Here is a 15,579-nt window from a genome sequence, read left to right on the forward strand (position 1 = left end):
CTCTCACTGCTGCGGGCCCAGCCGCTCCGCGGCATGCGGGATCCTCCCGGACTGGGGCACGAACCCGCGTCTCCTGCATCGGCAGGTGGACTCTCAACCACTGCGCCACCAGGGAAGCCCTGTATTTTCTTTTTAGGTGTTAAAGTTAGATGATATGGAAATAGCTTTATATTTTCCATTTTTAATTTAAAAATTATGTAACCATGGTGCCAGAAAAAATTTTGAATAGAAAAAATTACGACAAAACCACTACCCTTTTACGTGTTATTTATAATTACAGTCATAGTCAAGAATAGTTTGTGATCTCTTGGTCCCTTAATGTACCAACTCTCCTGTTTCTATCTAGTGTTCTAAATGTTTTTAGGTGTGATTTTCTCTCCTGTTTTCCTTTCCACTCCTTTGGGGCACTTTGTATTTTTTTTTGCTGGTATAGATATGACACTTTGAATATTTTTGTATATATAGCATTTTATTCTTGTTTTTAAAGTTTTTCCTTAAGGATTCTCAGCAGTGGGAATATTAGGTGAAAAAATATAGTTTTATAGCTTCTGTAAAGGCACATAAGGCAATGTAGTTTTATTGTGGGTTGGGTAAAATTGTTAGGTGTTTGAATTAGAAATAGTTTGGGAGCCCCTATTACTGAATTCACCTAGAGACCAGGGGGTCCCATTTTAAATAAACTTTGAAGTAAGTTAAATTTTAAAAAAAGGAATCTTATAAATGTTTGTTTAATACAATCTTATAAATAGGAACTAAGAGATTATCTAGTTCAACTCATCAAATGTGTGTGGATACACACACATGTCTGTTATACTCTAGATTTTGGAGGATCTTACAAAGTAATAAATAAACGTAGGGCCATATAGATTTCCAGAATGTTTTAAATGAGTACTGGGGAAGATAAGATAGCTTTCATGGAGATTCAGCTTTTGTGTGGCTCCAGGGAAAAGACTTTGAGTCAGGTAGATTTTAGGATTAGTGTAAAAGAAGTCTTTAAAAACTGACTCTAAAATGTGTCCAATAAATAACTCTTAAAAATAGCCAACAGGGCTTCCCCGGTGGCGCAGTGGTTGAGAGTCCGCCTGCCGATGCAGGGGACACGGGTTCGTGCCCCGGTCCGGGAAGATCCCACATGCCGCGGAGCAGCTAGGCCCGTGAGCCATGGCCGCTGAGCCTGCGTGTCTGGAGCCTGTGCTCCGCAACGGGAGGGGCCACAACAGTGAGAGGCCCGCGTACCGCAAAAAAAAAAAAAAAAAAAAAAGCCAACAATGGAAACAGACCTCTTCTAGTGGTTAGTTCTGGGTCCCTCAATAGTCAAGTAAAGTCCTTATCTACTTGGGATATTCATTTCTAAGTTTGGTGTTAAATCACGAGTCCCTCTTTTGCTTGTGACTGCAGGAATGCTTTTTGATTTAGACACATCAGTCTCCTGATCCCCACATCATTGAAATTCCTCTTCAGTTCCTTTAACCTAACATTTTAAAACTGTCAGGGTCCTGTATTCATGAGCCTCTGAAAGACTTGTTTCCTTCATGCTCACCTTCATAGAGCAGGCTTTTTCCTGTTTTCATCTCTCTCTACTTAAGGCAAGAAGATGTCTTATAAGCGGTGTTTCCAATTCCTGAAATGCTAAAAACACAGACAAACAAACATTAAAAGAAATCTTTCTAGGAGTACTTTGCTCAGTTGCTGGTTTGGAATCTTTGCCCAGGATGGGTTCATTAGAAACTTATACTGGAAAGCTCAGTGGTGTGGATTTTGAGGAGGCTGATGATGGGACAGAAGGAAGGTGATTACTAGAATGAGTTAAAAAAAACCAAAAAACTAGTTATGGAAAAATAGTAAGAAACAGGTGTCTTCTCTCTGCTACCCTTCACTTTCCACCAAAAGCTTTAGGGCTGATTTTTTAAAACTTTTGTTGCTCTTGGTTTTAAGAGTTTGAAAACTTAAAAAAAAAATCATCTGTGTTTTATCTTTTTTGTATTTTGAAGCTGATTACATAGGAACAAACTTATTTGTGAAAAGTTGCTTTTTAGTTTTGATGCTGGCATATAACATTCTGTTGATTATTGTCTTTCAAATAGTCATATCAAAACCACATACTTTTTGCCTGCTCACTGCATGTTGAGATGAATTTGATTTGGGCCTAATTCAGAGAATTTATTATTGATATAAGCTTCAGTATTCACCCAAGTACCACACTTCAGTTTATTGTTTTCCCTCCCAGGCATAACACTTTTTTTCCCCTTTATAATGAGTTCCAGAATCTAGGAATAATGCATGATTAGACCAAACCTAGATGTGTTCAGTTAAGGTAGGATGGAAGCCAGTTTCATTGATTAAATTGAGTTTTGGGGGTAGAGTTGTATTGGGTACATTATGAATACATTTGAGATCTTCTGAAATTAAAAATACATTAAACGTACTTCTATTTTTTTTCCTTTTGCATGCAAATGAGTATTTTACAGTGTTATATGTTCTGCAGTGAATCGCTAAAGGATGATTTTTCAAATTCCATTTTATTATAGGTAAAATAATTATATAAAATATATAACTATGCTCCTCTCATGTCTGTTATTATTTTATAATAGCAATTCCTTTTTTCACACACTTCCCCTTGCCCAATTAAACTAAAGAAATTTGCTTTATAAAATAAGTTTGGAAATTAGAATAAAGGGTGACTTTTTGAGACTTCAGTATTTGGCTTAACATTTTAATATATATACCCCTGAACATTTTGAGTTATAAAAGGTTTAACAGAGGACTTGATAGTGCTTTCAAAGAATATCCTAAGAATGACTGTGTAACTTTTGTGTATTAAAGGGAGTTGAGTGCTTTTGGAGAATTCAAAATAACATTTGTTTTCTTTCTTCTAAAAATACGTAAGTAATATATGAATGTAAACTTGTTGAAGACTCAACTGACAGAAAAATAGATAGACTAAAATGGCAAACCTAGTTTTTCTTCTCTATGGTCTCCCGCGCAACCCAGTCCCTACTCTCTCCACCTTTCTCTGTGTTGACAACTGGTAAGTTTTATGATTATATAACGTTTCACTTTATGTCTCCAACCCCACCTCACCCTCCCTCCTCCATAAGCCTTTTTGAAATCTGAGAAAGCAAGGTGATTTTTTTTTTTTTGGACAGGAAAGTAGGATTTATTGGTGGGCATGAGTAAGGAGGGGACAGTGCCAAAGCTCTCATGAGTGAGAGCCGTTTGTCCAGGAGACCACAACTAGGGATGTATTTGACCCCACAGCCATCTGGGATGAGCCGCTTTTCTGCCGCCATGTTTTCATATTCATCTGCATTAAACTTAGTAAGTCCCCAGTTTTTGGAGATGTGGATCTCCTGGTGGCCAGGGAACATGAACTTGGCCGTGAGTTGGGCCTCAGTCACGTGCTCCTTGTTCAGCTTGGTGTGGATGGATTTATGACTTGGCCAATGTGGACCCTAGCCACTGAGCCCTGGGGCTTTCCAAAGGCGCTGTACATACTTGTCTGGAGTCCAGACTGGGGACAGCATCCAGACATGAATGTCCACCGGAAAGGGCTGTCTCCAAGGTCCCTTAGGGCAACCTGTATAAGCAACAGGCTGTACACTGCCCAGGAGGCTGTGTTTGTAGCCATTGCACACCAGGCCTCCACAGGGAAGGTGATTCTTTTTTTTTTTTTTTTTTTTTGCAATACGCGGGCCTCTCACTGTTGTGGCCTGTCCCGCTGCGGAGCACAGGCTCCAGACGCACAGGCTCAGTGGCCATGGCTCACGGGCCTAGCCGCTCTGCGGCATGTGGGATCTTCTCGGACTAGGACACGAACCCGTGTCCCCTGCATCGGCAGGCGGACTCTCAACCACTGCGCCACCAGAGAAGCCCAGGGAAGGTGATTCTTAATTAAATATTTTGTTGTTATAACAGCTCTGGTTATTAATGCTTGACCAACTTATGTTAGTATTGTAAGGGTTTTTCAGAGCACTTATTACATTGGGTCTTTTTGTGTAATCAGTGTTTTCAGTGGGTATGCCATTTTCAGAGGGTTTTTTTAATCTTGTTTTTTAAGCAGTGGCTATAAGACAGCAAAGTGACAGTGTATTAGGATTCCAGAGCCATGGCTGGCTTCCAGCCTTGGGCTATGTTAGTAACTATTCCCTGGGCAAATCCTATAATCATTGTAGGCCTTTTTTAAGGATATGTAAAATGATAAGTTCAGTCTATTCTATACCATATATGGTTTCTTTCAACTCTAATTTCAAAGCACCCTTTGATTTGGAGAATAGTTGGCATTTTAAAAGTATAGAGAAGCTTGGGGATGTTTTATCACTGCTTTTAGAAGATAATGTTAGTCACTTTGGTTAATTTGAAATCCTAGGTTAGGAACTGAAACACCTTGTTATAGTAGTGTTCGTATAGAAAATATGCTATGTTGAATTAGGCAGTATTCAGAAACACGTTGTGGCATAATGGGGAATAATATTTAGGATTCTTGGCAGTCTTATTTTCCCAAGCTCTCCAGTTTACTCCCTTTCCTCATATATACATAATCTATAAAATATTCAGTGAGAGGGGAACCAACGTCCAAATTTGACTCCTAAGATATATACAGTGGTTGGATTTTTACAGAGTGGTAAAATTAATACCATATATTAGTGATGTGTCTTGAAGTTTGTTTCCTCTTTATTTCACTAAAATCCTAGTGATTCTAGTCCCAGTAACTTGGTTTTAACATGGAACTGTGAATTGTCTTCTGTTTTGTTTTGTTTTTCCTGGAAGCTTCTTGAGTGAGGGGAAGTAAAAAACATTTACTCAGATTTTTTTCATAGAATTGTCTAGAAACATTAAGCCATTATCTCTTTTTTTTTAAACATCTTTATTGGAGTATAATTGCTTTACAATGGTGTGTTAGTTACTGCTTTATAACAAAGTGAACCAGCTATACTTTTACATATATCCCCATATCTCCTCCCTCTTGCGTCTCCCTCCCACCCTCCCTGTCCCACCCCCTAGGTGGTCACAAAGCACTGAGCTGATCTCCCTGAGCTATGCGGCTGCTTCCCACTAGCTATCTATTTTACATTTGGTATTATATATAAGTCCATGCCACTCTCTCACTTCATAACAGCTTCCCCTTCCCCTTCCCGTGTCCTCAAATCCATTCTCTATGTCTGCGTCTTTATTTCTGTCCTGCCCCTAGGTTCTTCAAAACCGTTTTTTTTTTTTAAGATTCCATATATATGTGTTAGCGTACGGTATTTATTTTTCTCTTTCTGACTTAACTTCACTCTGTATGAAAGACTCTAGGTCCATCCACCTCACTACAAATAACTCAATTTCGTTTCTTTTTATGGCTAGGTAATATTCCATTGTATATATGTGCCACATCTTCTTTATCCATTCATCTGTCAATGGACAATTAGGTTGCTTCCATGTCCTGGCTATTGTAAATACAGCTGCAATGAACGTTGTGGTACATAACTCTTTTTGAATTATAGTTTTCTCAGGGTATATGTCAAGTAGTGGGATTGCTGGGTCGTATGGTAGTTGTATTTTTAGTTTTTTAAGGACCCTCCATACTGTTCTCCATAGTGGCTGTATCAATTTACATTCCCATCAACAGTGTATGAGGGTTCCCTTTTCTCCACACCCTCTCCAGCATTTATTGTTTGTAGATTTTTAATGATGGCCATTCTGACCAGTGTGAGATGATACCCCATTGTAGTTTTGCTTTGCATTTCTCTAATGATTAATGATGTTGAGCATACTTTCAAGTGTTTGTTGGCAATCTGTATATCTTCCTTGGAGAAATGTTTATTTAGGTCTTCTGCCCATTTTTGGATTGGGTTGTTTTTTTTTTGTTATTGAGCTGCATGAGCTGCTTGTAAATTTTGGAGATTAATCCTTTGTCAGTTGCTTTATTTGTAAATATTTTCTCCCATTCTGAGGGTTGTCCTTTTGTCTTGTTTATGGTTTCCTTTGCTGTGCAAAAGCTTTGAAGTTTCATTAGGTCCCATTTGTTTATTTTTGTTTTTATTTCCATTTCTCTAGGAGGTGGGTCAGAAAGGATCTTGCTGTGATTTATGTCATAGAGTGTTCTGACTATGTTTTCCTCTAAGAGTTTGATAGTGTATGGCCTTACATTTAGGTCTTTAATCCATTTTGAGCTTATTTTTGTGTATGGTGTTAGGGAGTGCTCTAATTTCATTCTTTTACATGTATCCGTCCAGTTTTCCCAGCACCACTTATTGAAGAGGCTGTCTTTTCTCCATTGTATATTCTTCCCTCCTTTATCAAATATAAGGTGACCATATGTTCGTGGGTTAATCTCTGGGCTTTCTGTCCTGTTCCATTGATCTATATTTCTATTTTTGTGCCAGTACCATACTGTCTTGATTAATGTAGCTTTGTACTATAGTGTGAAGTCAGGGAGCCTGATTCCTCCAGATCCGTTTTTCTTTCTCAAGATTGCTTTGGCTATTTGGGGTCTTTTGGGTTTCCATACAAATTGTGAAAGTTTTTGTTCTAGTTCTGTGAAAAATGCCAGTGGTAGTTTGATAGGGATTGCATTGAATCTGTAGATTGCTTTGGGTAGTAGAGTCATTTTCACAATGTTGATTCTTCCAATCCAAGAACATAGTATATCTCTCCATCTGTTTGTATCATCTTTAATTTCTTTCATCAGTGTCTTATAATTTTCTGCATACAGGTCTTTTGTCTCCTTAGGTAGGTTTATTCCTAGGTATTTTATTCTTTTTGTTACAATGGTAAATGGGAGTGTTTCCTTAATTTCTCTTTCAGATTTTTCATCATTAGTGTATAGGAATGCAGAGGATTTCTGTGCATTAATTTTGTATCCTGCTACTTTACCAAATTCATTGATTAGCTCTAGTAGTTTTCTCGTAGCATCTTTAGGATTCTCTAGCAAATAGTGACGGCTTTACTTCTTCTTTTCTGACTTGGATTCCTTTTATTTCTTTTTCTTCTCTGATTGCTGTGGCTAAAACTTCCCAAACTATATTGAATTATAGGGGTGAGAGTGGGCAACCTTGACTTGTTCCTGATCTTAGTGGAAATAGTTTCAGTTTTTCACCATTGAGGACGATGTTGGCTGTGGGTTTGTCATATATGGCCTTTATTATGTTGACGTAAGTTCCCTCTATGCCTACTTTCTGGAGGGTTTTTATCATAAATGGGTGTTGAATTTTGTCATAAGCTTTCTCTGCATCTATTGAGATGATCATATGGTTTTTCTCCTTCAATTTGTTAACATGGTGTATCACATTGATTGATTTGGGTATATTGAAGAATCCTTGTATTCCTGGGATAAACCCCACTTGGTCATGGTGTATGATCCTTTTAATGTGCTGTTGCATTCTGTTTGCTAGTATTTTGTTGAGGATTTTTGCATCTATGTTCATCAGTGATACCGATCTCTAATTTTCTTTTTTTGTGACATCTTTGTCTGGTTTTGGTATCAGGGTGATGGTGGCCTCGATAATTACCTTAAATGTAAATGGATTAAATGATCCAACCAAAAGACATAGACTGGCTGAATGGGTACAAAAACAAGGCCCATGTATATGTTGTCTACAAGAACCCCACTTCAGACCTAGGGATACATACAGACTGTAAGTGAGGGGATGGAAAAAGATATTCCATGCAAGTGGAAATCAGAAGAAAGCTGGAGTAGCAATTCTCATATCAGACCAAATAGACTTTAAAACAAAGACTATTACAAGAGACAAAGAAGGACACTACATAATGATCAAGGGATCAATCCAAGAAGAAAATATAACAACTGTAAATATTTATGCACCCAACATAGGAGCACCTCAATACATAAGGCAAATGCTAACAGCCATAAAAGGAGAAATTGACAGTAACACAATCATAGTAGGGGAATTTAACACCCCACTTTTACCAATGGACACATCTTCCCAAATGAAAATAAATAAGGAAGCACAAGCTTTAAATGATACATTAAACAAGATGGACTTGATACTTATACGACCTTTCACCCCAAAACAACAGAATACACATTCTTCTCAAGTGCTCATGGAACATTCTCCAGGATAGATCACATTTTGGGTCACAAGTCAAGCTTTGGTAAATTTAAGAAAATTGAAATCGTATCACGTATCTTTTCTGACCACAACACTATGAGACTAGATATCAATTACAGGAAAAAAATCTGTAAAATATACAAACACATGGAGGCTAAACAATACCCTACTTAATAGCCAAGAGATCACTGAAGAAATCAAAGAGGAAATCAAAAAATACCTAGAAACTAATGACAATGAAAACACGACAACCCAAAACCTATGGGATGCAGCAAAAGCAGTTCTAAGAGGGAAGTTTATAGCAGTACAATCTTACCTTAAGAAACAAGAAACATCTCAAATAAACAACCTAACCTTACACCTAAAGCAATTAGAGAAAGAAGAACAAAAAACCCCCAAAGTTAGCAGAAGGAAAGAAATCATAAAGATCAGATCAGAAATAGATGAAAAAGAAATGAAGGAAACGATAGCAAAGATCAATAAAACTAAAAGCTGGTTCTTTGAGAAGATAAACAAAATTGATAAACCATTAGCCAGACTCATCAAGAAGAAAAGGGAGAAGCCAAATCAATCGAATTAGAAATGAAAAAGGGGAAGTAACAACTGACACTGCAGAAATACAAAGGATCATGAGAGATTACTGCAAGCAACTATATGCCAATAAAATGGACAACCTGGAAGAAGTGGACAAAGTCTTCGAAATGCACAACCTTCTGAGAGTGAACCAGGAAGAAATAGAAAATATGAACAGACCAATCACAAACAGTGAAATTGAAACTGTGATTACAAATCTTGCAACTAAGAAAAGCCCAGGACCAGATGGCTTCACAGGCAAATTCTATCAAACATTTAGAGAAGAGCCAACAGCTATCCTTCTCAAACTCTTCCAAAATATAGCAGGCGGAGGAACACTCCCAAACTCATTCTAGGAGGCCACCTGCTTTGTTTTTCTTTATTATACTTATCAACCCCTGATGTTATTTTTTGTCTTGACTACTCCCCAGTAGAATGTGAGCTCCAAAAAAGCAACTCAGAAGATGATTAGCAAGATTTAGGGAGGCAGAATGTGGGAAATCCTTGGTACGTTAATTGTGCCATGTTGGATTGAGAACTCTGCAGCAGGGAAAGTTTGACCCTGCCTGTTTCTTTGGCCAGCCTTGAGGACTTGGGCTGCAGCATGACTCCTGCTTCAGCACTGCAGCACCTGTAGCATATCAAAACAATTGGGCTTCTTTTATTTTGATTGATTGATTTTTTTTTGGTAGGAAAATGGCTGAGTAATATTCCAGTTGCAATTAATATGTTTGACAAATCTTTGACAGTGAACTCTAGGCATTAGCTGATGACCTATTCATTGTGTATTTTGGAGCGAAGAAGGAAGAACCACAATCCAAGTAATATCTAATTATTTGGGGATTTGACCCATAATGTCCTCTTACCTTTTCCTCAGTTATGATAAATTTCCAAAGCATTTTCTTCTTGTTAAACTAAGGAGGAGAAACATTTTTTTCCAGTTTGGTTTTACCTGTATTTATTCATTGTTCCCTTGACTGAATACTCACATAATTAAAATGATGAGTAAACAGTTAAGTAGAAGACCTTGGCCAGCATAATAGACACTACCTGAATTTTCTTTTTCTGTGTTTAGCAAAGGAAAGTGTTAAGTTTGAATTTTGTTGAACATTACTGTTCTGTTTTTTTTTTCCTTTTGTTCCCAGTCCCTTCTCTCCCCTCCCCCATGTCTCTTGATTCCTTTCTATTTTTACATTTATTTTTATTTTTACATTTCTTATTTTGGGAGAAACTTAAAATTGTATGGCCCTCTTTCCCCTCACTGTCCCTCTTCTTTCCCTCTCATCCCAACAAGTAGGTCTCTATTTCTTTTCTCATTTTGGAGTAATAACTTAACTTCACTAAAAGAGTCCTGAGTCATAGAATTGGGACATTCATATACTACTGCATGGACAACCCTAAAATATAGTTTTGAAATATCTATTTTTAAAAGATCTTTTTTCTCCCTATTTTCAATGCCTGGTAATTATCTACATCTGGATATATTTTAATCCTTCTTGCAAACCTGATACATTAAGACTCAGCTGAGTCAATGCCAGGCATGTGATGCACATTTAATGTTAAATAAATTTTTTGTTACAAATCCTCTCCTGTTCCATATTTTAAAAAATTAGAACCTATGTATATACATGGGAAAAGTTTGCTAAATTGTAGCTGGCAGGGATGATAGGAGGTTAGGAAAGGGATGTGTAATTCAGGATGGTATGGTGAATTTACTCTTGAATCAGAAAGATTTGTATTTGAATCCAGGCTTAATGATTTTTGCTTTTATGCTATGACCTGGTGAACTTAACTTCTCTGAGTCTTTATTCCCTCATATGTTAGATTTGAATAATACTGTTGCACAGACTTGGCTATGATGAATACGTGGGAATATTTGTAAAGTAGCTTTTTAAGTTTTTTTTGTGTGTGTTTGGTTTATGGGTGTGTATGATCAGACATATATGTTATCATTGAACTCTTCTTTTTCTCCTTATCTCATCATCTGTCAAGCTTTGCCTGAAGAATCTTTGTAGCCTTCATTTTCTCTCTGCTGCCACATTCTTTGATCTAGCTTGCATGTTCTCCCTTATGTGGCTTTTTGGTCTTATGTGTGGCAAGGGAAAAATGGTAAAGAGCTCTGAGTTTCAATTCCAGTTTCTTCTCTTATTGAATAGTGTATTCTGTGCAGTATAGTATAGTCCAGTTTCAAGAAGAGTTGGGATATTTATGATATTGATTACTTAACAGCAGCTCTCCACCAGGGGTATGCATTAGATTCCTTGTCTCCACATACCTTTCATCTCTATTAAACTTTAAGCGTCTGGATGACAGATTCTGTGTCTATATGTGTTACACTACTGCCCCCTCAGTAGAATGGTACTTCGTACAGTGTGTACTGAGCCCCATCTCCCTTTCAGATTTTGGGGAAATGGATTTGCATTTTTATAATGTTTAGTAAAATTTATAAAAAATGCTCCTGGTATGTTAAGCTAGTCTTAAGTCATTTTCCATAAAATGTAGAATTTCTTATTTTTCTCGGACTCCAGGTCTGGCTTTTGACAGGCTGCTTTCTTGTCTACAACTTGTGTTTTTATGATAAACATAAGACTCAGATGTCAGGCTAGCTTTTCTTCTTGTAATGTTTGCCAGACATGGTTGTTGTTGGAAGACAGTTCTCCATGGGTCTCTCACATGTCTTGTATGTTTTACAAGCAGAGATGCTACTGACTGCCTTTTTTCTAGACTGTATTTTTCAAGGAGGTTTATATAGTGAGCAGCCTTGGAAGAGAGTTATTGTTTCTCTCCAGAGCAAAAGGCAGGTTTGCTTACTATTTAGTATAATAAAAAAGTCTCCCTTCAGAGTGTGTTTACTTAGTGTCCAGCATGGTAAAGGTAGTATCACCCTACAGAGCAAAAGATAAGCATGTTTATGCCCATTATAAAAGGTTTGGGTTCCTAAGCTCAGGGTTTCTTTCATGGAACATGATCCACTGCATGTACAGTTGTCACCTGGCCATCTTTGTGTTACCCTATGGGAAATGGGACTCAGGGAACTGGCGCAAAACCTGATACTAGTACTGCTATTGCCACGAGTAATAAAGTTCTTTTCTCTAACCTGTAAGTCTTGTGTCTGTCTTCAGCATCTATAAAGCCGTGGTAGGATAATTTGTTAGTTTACGAGTAGGGTAAAATTTCAGACCCGTCACAGTTTTTGACAGTAATATGAAAGCCACTCTTTTCAGAACTGCAAAATGGGCCCTCTACAAGTAATTCTTGTTAAGCCTTAATCTACATTAAGCCTGGGTCTCTGGAAAGGTACCTAGATGAGGCTAGAACTCAGGTTCCTTATGACTATGCTGTGTTTTCTCTTTTCTCCCTGTTTTTTTCAATGAAACTAAAATTTGTTCAAGTTCAAGGACTATCATTCTGAAATCATCTTTCTATGAAATGATGTTAACAGTGATCTCTTTTTCTCTCTCTTTTCCCAAAATAAAAGCATTGCTATTTTATACAGTTGAGCTACACTGGCAAGTGTGTTGATTTGTTTACTTAACACTGAAGTTTGGAATGTATGTTATCTTCAAGAGAAAAATGGGGTAGTTGGGAGGACATTTCTTTTTAATTGGGTAACATGACAATCTCAATGATAAATAACCTAATAAACTAGGTAATAAAACATAATATGTTGATGGTGACAAATGTTAAGGAGAAAGAAAGGGAGGACAGGACAGTGTTGAAATTTTAGGTAATGTTGGCTACGGAAGCTCTCACGGAGGTGACTTGAGTAAAGGTCTGAAGTTAAGAGACGAGCCATTTAACTCTCTGGAGGAAAAGCATTCTGGGCAGAGGGAACAGCAAGTACAAAGGCTCTGCAGCAAAGTGTTCCTGGTACAAGACATTGAGGAGGCTGATTTGTAATGCTTTGAAGACATATAATGAGAGGATTATAGCGTTGCCCTTTGCTTAGCTATCTTTTTATTCTTCAACCAGAGCACTTACTTTTATGTTCAGGTACTTTTTCACTTGAGGAATGGGATTTCTTCCTTTAAAAATAATTTGAAAACTACTAAACTAGATAATTTTTCTTCTGCAGTATTCTGTAATTCTCCTTGATGGTCTCTGTAAGGGCTCATTTTTCAGCAGTCAACATAAGTCCCACATCTGTGTTTTTCAATTCAGCAGGTATTTGAGAGCTGTGTTAGACCTTACTTTACAGGCATACCTCGTTTTATTGTGCTTTGCTTTATTGCATTTCACAGATCATTGCATTTTTTACAAATTGAAATTTTTTGCAACCCTGCATTGAGCAAGTCTGTTGGTGCCATTTTTCCAGTAGCATTTGCTCATTTTATGTTTCTCTATCACATTTTGGTAATTCTCGCAATCTTTCAAGCTTTTTTGTTATCTTTGTTATGGTGATCTGTGGTTAGTGGTTAGTAACATCTTTGACGTTACTACCACAACTTGCTGAAGGCCCAGATGATGGTTAGCATTTTTTAGCAATAAAGTATTTTCTAATTAAGGTATGTACATTATTTTCTTAGACCTAATACTATTGCACACTTAATAGACCACAGTATAGTGTAAACATAACTTTTTCATGTACTGAAAACCCAAAAATTTTTGACTCGCTCTCACTTTATTGCGATATTTGCTTTATTGTGGTGATCTGGATCTGGACCTGCAATATATTTGAGGTATGCCTCTGTATGACGTATGTTTTAACTCCCACGTGGATTATTTTCTTTATATTTCTGTTGAAGAGAAGAGACTGAGGCAGGCTGGAATAGTTAGAGAATACCCTAAGATAGCATACAGACTAAAACCTCTCTAGCCAAGGTCTCTATTTACCCTTTGTTACTAAATATAAAGGCTGGCTTTCAATTCTTGTTGACCTTGAAAATTAGTGCCATACCATTTCCTCCTTGAAACGCCATCCTATCCCTCTGGCTGTACCATTTCTCTCTCTCAAGGATTCTTCTTTCCTTGGGTTTATACCTTGACTGTCCATGCTTCTTACTCCTTAATCTCTGGATACTCTGATCTACTTTATGGCTTCAGTTACTATCTATATGTTGTTGATTCTCATATCAAAATTTCTAGTCTTAAATTCCACTCTTGAGCTCTAAGCAGTTGTAATAAGTTGGCTTCTGACATATCCATTTTGATGGCCAGTGGGCAACATAGATTCAGATATCTAAGGCAAGGTATCTTTATTTATCTTTCTTCAAGAAAGGTATCTTTCTCCCACAAAGAAAAACAAACTTGTTCTTCCTCTTTCTTTATTTTGGTAAATAGTATTCTTGATCAGTTAAGCCAGAATATTTATGTTGATGCCCATTAGTCAAAGACCATCATGCCCACAGTGTACAAAATTGGGTTTGTTGATGCTTTCTGCAGCAAGAAAACCACACACCATAAGAAACCATGTATCTCAGCAAGGCTATGCTGAACAAACTTAGAGAATATGGGCTTTTGTTAGATAATATTGGGGAGGATTCAGGGAATTGGTGGGGATTTGCTGTGGATTAGGTACTATCAAGAAGTGAGGGTAGGGCTTCCCTGGTGGCGCAGTGGTTGAGAGTCCGCCTGCCGATGCAGGGGACACGGGTTCGTGCCCCGGTCTGGGAAGATCCCACATGCCGTGGAGCGGCTTGGCCTGTGAGCCATGGCCGCTGAGCCTGCGCGTCCGGAGCCTGTGCTCTGCAACGGGAGAGGCCACAACAGTGAGAGGCCCGCGTGCCACAAAATAACAAAACAAAACAAAACAAAAGAAGAAGTGAGGGTAATTCTATGATTGGATATCTTAATAAATCTTATCCCAGAGGTGAGAAGACCAGGGTGAGGCTAAAACTGTAATTGGTAAAGAAGTATCAATCATTCGTGTTAGCTGGGTTTTTTGTGTGTGTGTGTGTGTGTGTGTGTGTGTGTGTGTGTGGTTGTGCAGAGATCTTGCTTTTGTCTATATTCAGACATTCAGATTGGCTTGGTTTTGCCTCACTTGCATCATGGTCTCAGAGGACCTTTTATCTGATGTTGGTGATCTGTGAGATTCCATTTGGCAGAAAAGCATCACAGCCTAGCTATGAGTGCTAGGTTCCTTCTTAGCTATGAGGGGCTGCTTTTCTCTCTCTCACTTATTTGAAATAGATGTAAAAGATGAGGTAGTATATGGATAGCAGGAAGATGGATTAAGAGTGTTTAGACAGGGTATATGAACAAAGAATTTACTTGTGATTGGTTGTTTATGTGTGAGAGGCAGTAAAGAAACTTATTCTGTTTGAAATACATCAGTAGAATCTAGTGTTAATGTTGAAGCAGAGATGTCTAGTTTGTTTATTCCTTACTAGGGGAAGAGGGGTTGGGGGTGGGGTTATGTGTCAGTCATATATTGGGCTATTTAAAACTAAATGTTTGCATACTTACTATGTGCCAGACATTAAGTGCTTGTGTGATCTCTTTTAATCTCTTGGGTTAATTGGGTTAGAAAGGAAGGATGCATATCCCTGGCATTGGGAATAAGGACCAAACTGGAGATCCAAGTGGGGCTAGTGGTGTTAAGTAATATTTAAGAGTGTGAGTTTCATCATAATAGATTGGGTTTGAATCCTGCCACCACCTCCCAATTAGTAATGATAAGATCTTGAGCAAGTTACTCAACCCCTTAGAACCTCTGTATTTTACAGATTTAAGTGGGCAATAATAATAATACTGTCTTCAGATGACTGGCGATACTTGGTACTTAGTAAGCACTCGGTATACAATAGCTGCTTTTATTACTTTTCTCTTATTGGCTATGTGCCTTTGGACAAATCACAAAACTCAGATCCTCAGTTCTGACATCATTTTACAGGATTGGCATAGGGATCAAAAAGTGTAAATTGAAGTGCTTTAGAAAGAAAGCACTTATACAAATAAAATAAATGTTAATGTCTAGTATATTGTTTCTCAAGTGTTTGAATTTACTTGA

At 37.7% G+C, this 15,579-nt stretch overlaps 1 protein-coding gene and 1 non-coding gene across 7 annotated transcripts in view; one reads left to right on the plus strand and one right to left on the minus strand.

The window, feature by feature from the left end:
* GTF2E1 (general transcription factor IIE subunit 1) overlaps positions 1-15,579 on the plus strand; it is a 34,999-nt gene that overhangs the window by 8,985 nt on the left and 10,435 nt on the right. The gene's annotated exons all lie outside the window — the stretch shown is intronic.
* On the minus strand, positions 3,550-3,685 carry LOC115802437 (small nucleolar RNA SNORA70). Its single transcript, XR_004022896.2, has one exon. It is a non-coding gene; the product is annotated as a small nucleolar RNA SNORA70 (small nucleolar RNA).

This window comes from Delphinapterus leucas, chromosome 4 (genome assembly GCF_059928025.1).
Source record: "Delphinapterus leucas isolate spDelLeu-1000000601 "Yukka" chromosome 4, BTC_Dleu_Yukka2, whole genome shotgun sequence".
Taxonomy (NCBI): Eukaryota; Metazoa; Chordata; class Mammalia; order Artiodactyla; family Monodontidae; genus Delphinapterus; species Delphinapterus leucas.